This window comes from Pyxicephalus adspersus, chromosome 1, assembly GCF_032062135.1.
Source record: "Pyxicephalus adspersus chromosome 1, UCB_Pads_2.0, whole genome shotgun sequence".
NCBI classification, from domain to species: Eukaryota; Metazoa; Chordata; class Amphibia; order Anura; family Pyxicephalidae; genus Pyxicephalus; species Pyxicephalus adspersus.
The window spans coordinates 1,051,649-1,062,638 of NC_092858.1; the positions used below are offsets into that span (position 1 = coordinate 1,051,649).

General features: G+C 41.4%; 1 protein-coding gene across 1 annotated transcript in view; it reads right to left on the minus strand.

The window, feature by feature from the left end:
- LOC140323216 (uncharacterized) overlaps window positions 1-2,704 on the minus strand; it is a 30,782-nt gene extending 28,078 nt beyond the window's left edge. Inside the window, 1 exon segment of the mRNA XM_072400117.1 lies at window positions 2,156-2,704. The gene's annotated coding sequence lies outside the window, so the exon portion shown is untranslated.
- Window positions 2,705-10,990: the final 8,286 nt, after the last annotated feature.

A 10,990-nucleotide genomic window follows, 5' to 3' on the forward strand; every position in this document is an offset into this window, starting at 1 on the left:
AAAAAACTGTCCATCAAAATGCACTTCCTTGTTATACATGACTGTAACCTTCCTGTACCTGAACCCCATTAACTTTTAGTGGGCAGAGTTCATGTTCTAATGATGCCATAGTGATGAAGTTTTAGGGGATGTTAGTCACTGATGTTCCCCACTTGTACCTATATTTTTGGTTTCTTACACCTTCCCATGAATTGAAGTTCAGAATGTTAGTTAAGTGGACAGCAATGTGTAACAGGGCAGGGAAGCCAATTTTCATAGGCAGAGTGTTTTATGTTCTAATGATGCTGTAGTAATGAGATTGTAAGGGGAGAATGTGCCCGACACTTGCACCTATATTTTCAGTTTTGTACCCCCCACCTCAGAAAAATTGGGCTTCAAAGAAGAGAAGCAGACAGTGGTTTCATAGGTATAGGTCCCCAATTTGGATTTTCAATTTAGGACTCCTAGTTGCACTTTCCTCTAAAACAGCAACCTCAAAGTTCAATTTTCATAACTGTTTACATTTGTGACCCCCATATCTTGAAATTCTTTAAAGGTTGGAGGCTGAAATTGTAGTAATTAGTATCTATGAGGGTCCCCTGTACACCCTGAAAATTACAGGTCATTGTGGAATACAGTTTAGGAGATATGGAGGTTTGTACACACAGAGCTGTGAGGATGCAGAATGACACGCAGATTTCATACACAGCTCCAGCAGTGGATACATTTCACCTGCAGATTTTTTTTATTTTTAATAGAAATCCCAGCTCATGCTATGAGATGGGGGCAGGGCTGCCTGTGTCCCCTTCACATGAAGGCTGAACTGTGTGTGCTCACTTCTCATCCCAGCAGCAATCCTCTGAACGGATGGCGTCATTACACACTGCGGATAAACTTCACAGGCAGTTTATTTTTTAATAGAATATGGGAAGTGATGAGTGGGAGACTGGCTGTCCTGCCCCAATCTGCTATCACATGCATTAAAGTGACTTTCCCCTTTTTTTATAATTTTTTTTGTTTTTACACTTTTATGGGGAGGACCTCTCCCCTTCAGTCTTTACTACAATGGTGGTAAAGACTGAAGGGTAAATCCGCAGTCTCCTGGGATATTTGTGTCACATATCCCAAGAGGCTGTGGGCTGTTCCTTCTGCGTATGCATCTTTAAAAAATGTCCTATAATGTTAAAATGCTCAGTAAGACAGTGCTGGAGGTAACAGTAAGCATCAGAAAAAAGAAGGAAGCTGAGACACGTGGCACTCGCTCGGAAAGGATCATGTGAAAAAAAAATATTTTCACAAAGGTTTGTTTTAAATAAATATAGCATCAGAGGGGCTCATCTGAGGCTAGGCTGAATTCACACTGGCAGTAAGGTTGCATTTGCTGCATTAACTGCTTCCTCATGTCAGGAACCACCGCTGCTTAAAAAACTGCTAAGCCTGAAAAAGTCCAGCAGTTACCATCGGTTACCAATCCCCAGTGCCTAGCACTTACCACCTGTTACCAATCCCAGGTGCCCAGCATTTACCACCTGTTACCAATCCCAAGTGCTTAGCAGTTGCCAAGTAGTCACTCAGGAGGAGTAAATGTTTTCCTAATGTGAACGAAGCCTAACTTGTTACACCAAACTGATCACAATATTACACTACAAGGGATCACAAGGGATTAAAACATGGAAGGCAGTCGGAATCAAATACACAGCACTGAAAAGTTTGGGCATAATACCAGCCATTAGAAAGTTGGAGCAAAGTATAGGGGGAATATAGAACACTGACACAATAATAGGGATTATTGGATACATATGGCATAAATAACTGGGAGCAATAAATGTGCTTTGTCATCCACTTTTTACCACCCCGCTGCAACCATTTTCTGAGGATATATATGTATAGTCCCTGGAAGTCCCTGAGTTAAAGACATCTCACATAAGGATGACGCCTGTGCAGGACTGAGGCTTGATAGGGGGGATGGGGAGGTTTGCATGACTTGCAGAAGAAATCTTTTTTGCTAAACACAGAGAGCAACATCTTGTAACTCTTTAATGACCAAGACAAACACTGCAGTTGTTTCTTTTTGCATATCAAAGCACAGCTTGCTCCAGAAGTTTATAAATCTCTTGCCTAATATATTATATAAACACTATAACTACTAAGAATTACATAAATCATGTCCCAGTACCTCTTTGCAGACTACAAATGCAGCTCACATGGTTTGTGTTCTCCCTGGGCTCAGCTCACAGGAAGTGTCTTTGGTGATGTCCTCCAACCTTGTAGGCTGCTCATTTACTCCACCAAGTTATACATTTGCAGAGCGGGTGAGGGGAGGTAATGCTCATGTTAATCCCTCTGAGCACAGTGGGGAGGGACTGTCTGTTTCCTTGCCAGCTATGCAAGCTGTAGTTTCGTGTCAGAGAGCACTGGAAAAGTTTGCAGCACTTTACACACAGCAAACACAAGATATCATTAGAACTAAGACTGAGGGAGGTCTCCAACTTCCCTCCAACACACTGTGCAGACTGAGCGGTATGGCACGTGATGTTCAATCTGCTGGTGAGGCTGCTGTGCTGCTGCCATGGCAAGATGCCACATGTAGCTTCTACCCGTGGTAGCCCAATACAGAACGCATGCATTGCTGTGCCCCAAGAGCCTGAGGTACACACTCAGATGCCCCCAGATCACCATAGTGGATTGTCCAGGCTCTGACTCTCTCACCAGATAAATGCATCCTGCTGCCGTAGGAAGACACAACTCCCAGCATGCCCTGATAAGGAACTACTGGTTCCAGCAATGAGACTTGTGCCTCTTAGATTGTACGCTCTTCTGGACAGGGTAGTCTCCTCTCCCTGTATTACTGTCTGTCATTTGCTACTCCTATATAATATAAAGTAGGAATATTAGTGGTGGTTGAAGTTTACGTATACTGGATGTCCTAAGGGACAATGTGCCAACCTTTTAAATATACGTAAGATATGTAAAGAACAAAGGAGAGGAAGGGTTTTTTGGCAAACAAAAAAGAATTGTATTCAATAATACATCTCATAAATAGCAATACATCAATTATTGGTTCTGGTGAACCACCATGGGCATTCTGGTCCCGAGTTGTGAAGTTCAGGCCCTAGGGAGCGCTATATATACAATGTCTAACATTATGCGCACAACTAAATCCGTAGCTTGTTATAGTACAGGACAACATATCAGTTCATAATAACCGCTTCATCCGATATGTTTTGTCTGGTGCAGGGCCTAATAAGGGTAGCTAATTTTGACCCCTTCAAGTTCTAGCACAAAGGTTGTATACCAAGCAAAATTTTTTGGTGTCCAAACAGGACTTATTCCATACCAAGTTGGACTTATTCCATACCGGACTTTTACCAAGGTACCACTGTTTTTCATGCCCACTTGCTATCTATAAAGAAAGCCAGAAAAAATTATGTATTTCTCTCAAAAAAATACAGATATTCAGTCTGATCCTACTTGCTATCAAAAAAGCCAGAAAAATTTCTGTATTTCTCTCAAAAAAACTGATTTTTTTTTCCCCACTTGCTATTTATCAAAGAAACCTCTTGGTACTGGTGCATTTTTTTCCCGAATAAGTAAAAGATAAGAGGTAGACGCAGGGGAAGGCATGGCGTTGGGCAACCTGCTGCATCTGGCAGGGGGCATACTCCCCACAAGTCCCCTACTGTAGTACAGCAGCAGCAGCAGCAAACCGTTTGCTGTGCTGCTGCCATGGCGAGATGCCACATGTAGCTTCTACCCGTGGTAGCCCAATACAGAACGCATGCATTGCTGTGCCCCAAGAGCCTGAGGTACACACTCAGATGCCCCCAGATCACCATAGTGGATTGTCCAGGCTCTGACTCTCACCAGATAAAGTATGCTGCTGTAGGAAGACACAACTCCCAGCATGCCCTGATAAAGAACTACTGGTTCCAGCAATGAGACCTGTACCTCTTAGATTGTAAGCTCTTCTGGACAGGGTAATCTCCTCTCCCTGTATTACTGTCTGTCATTTGCTACTCCTATATAATATAAAGTAGGAATGTTAGTGGTGGTTGAAGTTTACGTATACTGGATGTCCTAAGGGACAATGTACCAACGCTTTAAATATACGTAAGATATGTAAAGAACAAAGGAGAGGAAGGGTTTTTTGTCAAACAAAAAAGTATTGTATTCAATAATACATCTCATAAATAGCAATACATCAATTATCGGTTCTGGTGAACCACCATGGGCATTCTGGTCCCGAGTTGTGAAGTTCAGGCACTAGGGAGCGCTATATATACAATGTCCAACATTATGCGCACAACTAAATCCGTAGTTTGTTATAGTACAGGACAACATATCCGTTCATAATAACCGATTCATCCGATATGTTTTGTCTGGTGCAGGGTGCATAGTGTAAAAATAAAGGTACACACAAAAAAAGGGAACTGAATAATGGCCATAGTGTGGTAGTCATGACTGGCCTTCAGGACGGATATAAAGAGAAGTGGTTTGCAAAGAGAAGTGCAATAATGAGGGGCCGTGTGTGCAATAAAAATCTGTGACCCTTTACCGTGAGGTGAACACAGTGTTTAAAGGCTCCCCTGGGCCGCCCAAACCAAGGGTACTGTTGGGGATGGAAATAAATGTTTTTCCGCCGTAGACTGGTCTTGTCTCGGTTTGTCCTTCTTGAGCTCGGGAGAGTGACTTTAGTATGAAATAAAACACACTTCACATCATGCGTCTAAATTAAGGAAAACTCTCAAAATTTATTATGCAACATTCTGGGTTATATATGAATGCAGAAGGGGCGTAGAAAATTTATGATACATCAAGACATACCATAAGAAAAAAAAAAGAAACATCTGTTTCCCTTGACCTTGTACTTGTTTTTAACAGAATTTCTCTAAAGCATAAGCCGGAAAACAAGAAAGATAATATTTTGTCAGGCAAGCATATTTAAGATACAAAATGGAGTCTCTAAAGACGCACGACTTTTTCCCTCTCGGGTATGACGCCTGCCAACCTTCTCATCCCCGGCCCCTTGGCCAAATCGGGACAGACCTGTCCACATCAGCAGGCAGAGAATAGAGATTGCCAGGCTCAACCTCACCTCGGCCTTTTAATCTAAATGCACTATCATCAGTCCCCACCCCTGGATTCCTTGGTTTTCCATTCAAAATTATTACTTTTTTTAATTTGTATTAAAATTTATACAGGTCAGCCCTCAGCAAAGCCAAAGGGCCAACAACCACAATCATCATCATAAAAACATATATTTTTATCATAAAAAGAAAAACGACAGAATATAAATGTACTACATACTGAAAGGATCTGCTTCTACTTCTAGTTCCTCGACTACACCCTGACTTCTCCTTTACCCACACAGACAGACATCTGGAGAGATATCCCAATAACACACACGCACAGTATGGTCTTAGGAATATTCTCTGATCTTTATTTGACAAGGCGGTCTTTTTATACACATAGGTATACAAGAGGTGGTCGTTATTTACGTACAGCTATTTAGGTTTTGGCCATATATAGTGTTATTTGATACATTGCAAGGCATAGAAGGCATGCATTGCATTCCAAAGAATTTAGAATTTTCGCCATCTGGTTAATGAGTAGACAGAAAAAGAAATACAACAACTCCTTATACAAGTATATGGCTCACATTAGCTCTAGCTATACAGTCCTGTAACAATACTTATTTAACCCTTCACATACTACTTAAGAGAAAAAACCCTTAATATAACTCATATATGGGCGCTTAAGAGAGCCCCAATCTTTTCCCATCCAACTTAGCACCATATAAAAGATCTCTTTCCCTCTCTGGGCACTGGACAGCATTGTATAGTATAAAATATAACCACACCGGTAATATATAGTCTGCACCATATTCCAAAACCATAACGGTATTTTGAAAACTCCGATACTATAGCCTGTCTCGAAATCTTCAAGCACCAACCAAGGTATTCTGGATCTGCCTTTCCAAATTGTATACGTAACGTGGTACCTTGGTATAAGTCCTTAATCTGTTCCAGATCCTTGGACTTATACCAAACAAATTTTTCCCATAAGAAATAAGAGGAAAATGATTATTCCGTTCCCATAAAAATAAAATCCTATTGTTATTGGCATATTATACATTGATAGGACTGTATATAATAATTTAAACACTGCCTAATATTAAAATACATAATTACAAAAGCATTTAGATTAAATAAATTCAAATTTAACCTCAGTTAACCTTGCTGAGAAGAGTCGACTGCCTACTAGGATGGTGCTGAGAAGGGAGGAGGATTAGATGTTAAGTAATTCACAGAGAGTTATAGCACAGGTTGTTCACTGAATGGTAGCAACTGGCGTACTGACGCTCGTGGCCAGTCGTGTCTTTGTCCCAAGAGAGGGATAATAAGGAGTAAATAAGGGAAGCTAATTTTGACCCTTTCAAGTTCTAGCACAAAGGTTGTATACCAAGCAAAATTTTTTGGTGTCCAAATAGGACTTATACCAAGTTGGACTTATTCCATACCGGACTTTGACCAAGATACCACTGTTTTTCATGCCCACTTGCTATCTATCAAGAAAGCCAGAAAAAATTATGTATTTCTCTCAAAAAAATACAGATATTCAGTCTGATCCTACTTGCTATCTATCAAAAAAGCCAGAAAAATTTCTGTATTTCTCTCAAAAAAACTGATTTTTTTTCCCACTTGCTATTTATCAAAGAAACCGCTTGGTACTGGTGCATTTTTTTCCCGAATAAGTAAAAGATAAGAGGTAGACGCAGGGGAAGGCATGGCGTTGGGCAACCTGCTGCATCTGGCAGGTGTGTCTCCACTAGCGCCGAGCCCCCTAGCTCTGCTGAGCAGCTCATGTACACCTGTTGCTTAACCCAGTGTATCCTCTATCCAGCTCCTATGTTAACCCCTTATTGCCCAGTCTGTTGTTTCGGGCCTATTCCCTTGTGCTGTTCCAGTGTTCCTCTCTGTCTATGGATTCCTGTGTAACCGGTGATTCCTGTGTCTCCTGTGTTCCATGTGACACTGGTCTATTTCCTGAATCCATGGTATTTGACCCCTGGCTTGTGACCTGACCTCTTTTGCTTGCTGCCTGCCTTGACCCCGGCCTTCCTTGACAATACTTCTACTTAGTAACATGTATCAGCCTGGCAACCCTGGTTGGCCCATGGACTACAACCTGGTGGTAGCCAGCATCATGACATTCCCACCATTAGAGGCTCTGGAAAAGACCTGGTTGCCACTTAGGATCTGTGTTGTGGCCCTTCTCAGGGCTCACACCACTTTTGTGCAAGGCCGTAGCACAACCTAATGGCCCTGTCTCCCCAAGTGTGACATGTAGTATAATTTATATATACTTTTTATATAAAATCTTAAAGTCCACCTCATTATAGGACCGTTCTGAGCTGGTATATAGTACCAGAACAGGTAGTTAGATTAAACCCTTTGGGAGTCAGCATGTTGTTTTAGGAGTTGTAAAGAGAGAGGATTGATGTAACATATATGGTGGACTTGCCTCAAAAGGTAATACATTTTGGATAAGGGTATATAATTTACTTTTTACAGTTACAGGGGTAAATATTTCTGAATCCCCTATAGGTGCACCAATCAATAGTTTGGAAGTGAAAAATACAAAAATATTTGAGCAGGTTCATAATTACCGTATTTTTCGGACCATAAGACGCACTGGACCATAAGACGCACCAGTTTTTTAGAGAAGGGAAATGAAGAAAAAAAGAACAGGAGACAGGAGAAAAGGCAGAGGGGGGGCTATACAGGGGGGACGGGACAGCAGCTGGGGAGGATACATTTTGATACATTTGGACCATAAGACGCAGGGACTTTTTCCCCCCACTTCTGGGGGGAAAAAAGTGCGTCTTACGGTCCGAAAAATACAGTATACGTTTTATTAGCAGCTAGATTAAGTATAGCCAAAGCATGGAAAAACAATAATATTAAAACTGTTCAATATAAATGAAACTGGGTAATGGTGAAGGATAAAATGACAAGCTTATCTAAAAAAAAAACATGATAGGGGGGTGCATGCACACAGCGGACCAAGATGGTGGCGTATTGATCCGGCTCCGCGCACCTTGGGCATATTGAATTCCCTACCGTGAGTCCAACGAGCAAGACTGCAAAACAGTCCCATCAGGCTTCCAAGTCACTGTGCGGACAGAATTCTAAGATGTTGGTGAAGACTTCCAGTACAGACAATTCAGCCAGGGATCCACTTGATGATAATCCACAGTCTGACAGCAGCCAGCACCAGTTCCCCTCTGATCTCTTCCCTGCAGATCCAGAGCCAGGTGAGCAGATGCTTACTAAATTCAAGGAAATTAAAGGGATGAAATCTCAATAGCTAATAGAAAGCTTTCTTCAGCTCTATTAAAGGAAGTTATTGAACTAGGCAGACGCACCCATCATTTTGACGATGTCACTACAGTTCTGGAGGGGCATGAGAAGGACCTTAATGCCATGCAGTTGGAGTTACAAATGCTAAGGGATCAATTAGAGGATGCTGAAAATTAGCCTAGAAGGGAAAACCTTGGGCTCCAAGGTATCCCTGAAAGTATAGTGGATCTTAATGGGAGAGTCACTGTTTTACTTAGTACCATAGTTCCTGATGTTCCTGTTGATTGTCTCTAATTGGACAGGATTCATAGGGCCCTTTCTCATAAAACTACAGATGGTCCCCCAGAGATGTTTTCATAAAATGTTATCATTACGTCCTAAAAAATTAATCCTGCAAGGAGTACGTACAGAAATATGCTTACCTATGAAGATTTTACCAGATATTCGCAGATTTGTTGCAATCCACCATCCAGAAATGAAGAGCCTTAAAACCATATTTGCGGGTTCTTCAAAACAACAATGTACATTAACGTTAGGGATTTTTGTTCAAATTGCTCTTCTCCTATCAGAATCATCCGTACTCAGTGATCACCGCTGCTTATCAACGAAAATATCTTATGGACTTATCCCTATGCATATCCTATGGATTTTACTTCGCAAACATCTTGAGGCTCGCAGGAGCTGCCGGCATCTTCAGCCTGTTTGCATACCTCTACAAAGAAACTCACTTCTCAGGAAATCCCGTTCTAAGGTTTTGGGGCAACTTCAATCCCAATCTATACGAAAAGTGGCAGATGGTTGAATTTTTTTTTTTTCAATCTTTTGCCCTATAAGTCGCTCCAGCTACTTTTTTTTCTGATGGTCCATTACTGCATATGGTCTCCAACTTTTGGTTTTTGATTTTTATGATGTGAGGATTTATCCTTTTTTTGAGGTCCTATTTTGAATATTTCTATATTTGATTGACATGGAAACCCTGTCTGGTCCAATTTTTTGTCATTACTGTATGATGTGTTCTTTTTTTTTTCCGTTTATCTTTTTTACCTAATGTTGGTAATATTTATGTTGGTAAATTTTTAGGTTAGTCAGTGGCTTAGCTTTGCCCGAATCGATACATGTCTCCCCCATTTTTATTTATTTATTTTTTTTGCTGACTTTTTTTGTATTGGTTCCATTTTGTTCGAAACCAAGGGTCAGCTATGATGCACTACAGTGCTTCCCCTGGCATGGTTACCTTGAACCTTTTTCATGGTTCTTGTTAACGGTATTCTCCAGCCATGCCTGGCATCAGCATCTGTGTCGCCTTGCGATGCCTGCCCAGCATCTGTTTTCCCGGTGTTGGGGACGTGAGGCCAGGGAACACAGACACATAATGAGCATAGGATAGTGTGGGGCTGGGGGTGGGACCAGGAAGAACATTTAAAAGGGGTATTTTTACATGTACAGCTTTGACATTTCAAAATATCTATGTATTCAAACTGCCAGGAAGGTCAAAGGGGTTCCAGATTAGAAATAAATCCCCTGCACCCACAGACCCCATAACAATAAGGCCGGTTTGTAGTAAAGAGTCGTTCTCCACAAATAATGGCCAATGTTGGGGACAGGCAGGACATTTTTCCTAAAGAGAAAGCTTTGTTCCTCCCTCCTTTTAAGGAAAACCAGATTCCTCAAGACCTTTTATGGATAGGCGAAGGGGCACACATTTTCCATCCAGAAAGGTCTGCTGGGTTGTCGAAGCCGCAGGGTGTCGGGACTCTACCATCGTGTGAGGATTTTGTATCCCAGGTCTTGGTAGGCAGTTCTCATAAAAGACTTATGGGCATAGAGAAACAACATGGATATTTGTTCTTGTACCATACCCAAGTCTCTTTCCCATCTTTGTAAGTGCAGTAGAATCAGGTTCTGGAACAATCATGGCTGCATATAGCAAGGGCACTGCTTGATGAACAGGACCATGACCTGAACAAAATTGCTCCAATACAGTAAAAGAATGGAGAAATTGGTCTGGTGATGGAAGAAAGTGTATAAAATATCTGAGCTGGATAATACGCAAGAAACCCAGTGGAGCAAAAGAGAAATGAGTTGAGATAGTGGGGTTGAGAGATTGGTCAGTATTACTAGCTTGATGAACAAAGCGTTGTTCCAACAGTTGGATAAGAGCAGGGAGACTGGGTACATTATCATTACATTATGGCAGTGTGATTAACACTGAGGGAACAGCAATAGGTAGAGTCTGGAGTACATTTAGGCTGTGCCACCATTTTCTAAAGTTTACAATGGATGAACCAAAAAAAAGGTGCCTGAATTTCATTTAGAGACCTCTTGACGTAAGTGATATAGGACTTAAGGGCAAAAAGACAAAAGATATTTTTAAATCCGTAAATGCCTCTACAGCTCATTTGAAGGAGAAAGCAGATTCAAGTTTAGTGACTTTGTTAAAGGAGTGTCCTCTTTGAGATTACACAGCATTAGCTAAAATTCTACTGCATGTGTTCACAAACCCAAAAAAGTTATTCTGATAGTGTTTGATTTGCAGCAGCTGTTCCCACCTTGCTCTAGCTGCTCTGCACTTAGGGGCGTTGATGAGCCATTTCTACCAGTTGATTCTCACCTGTCCTAGTCCCCACCCAGGTAGCCTGTCAGTCCCC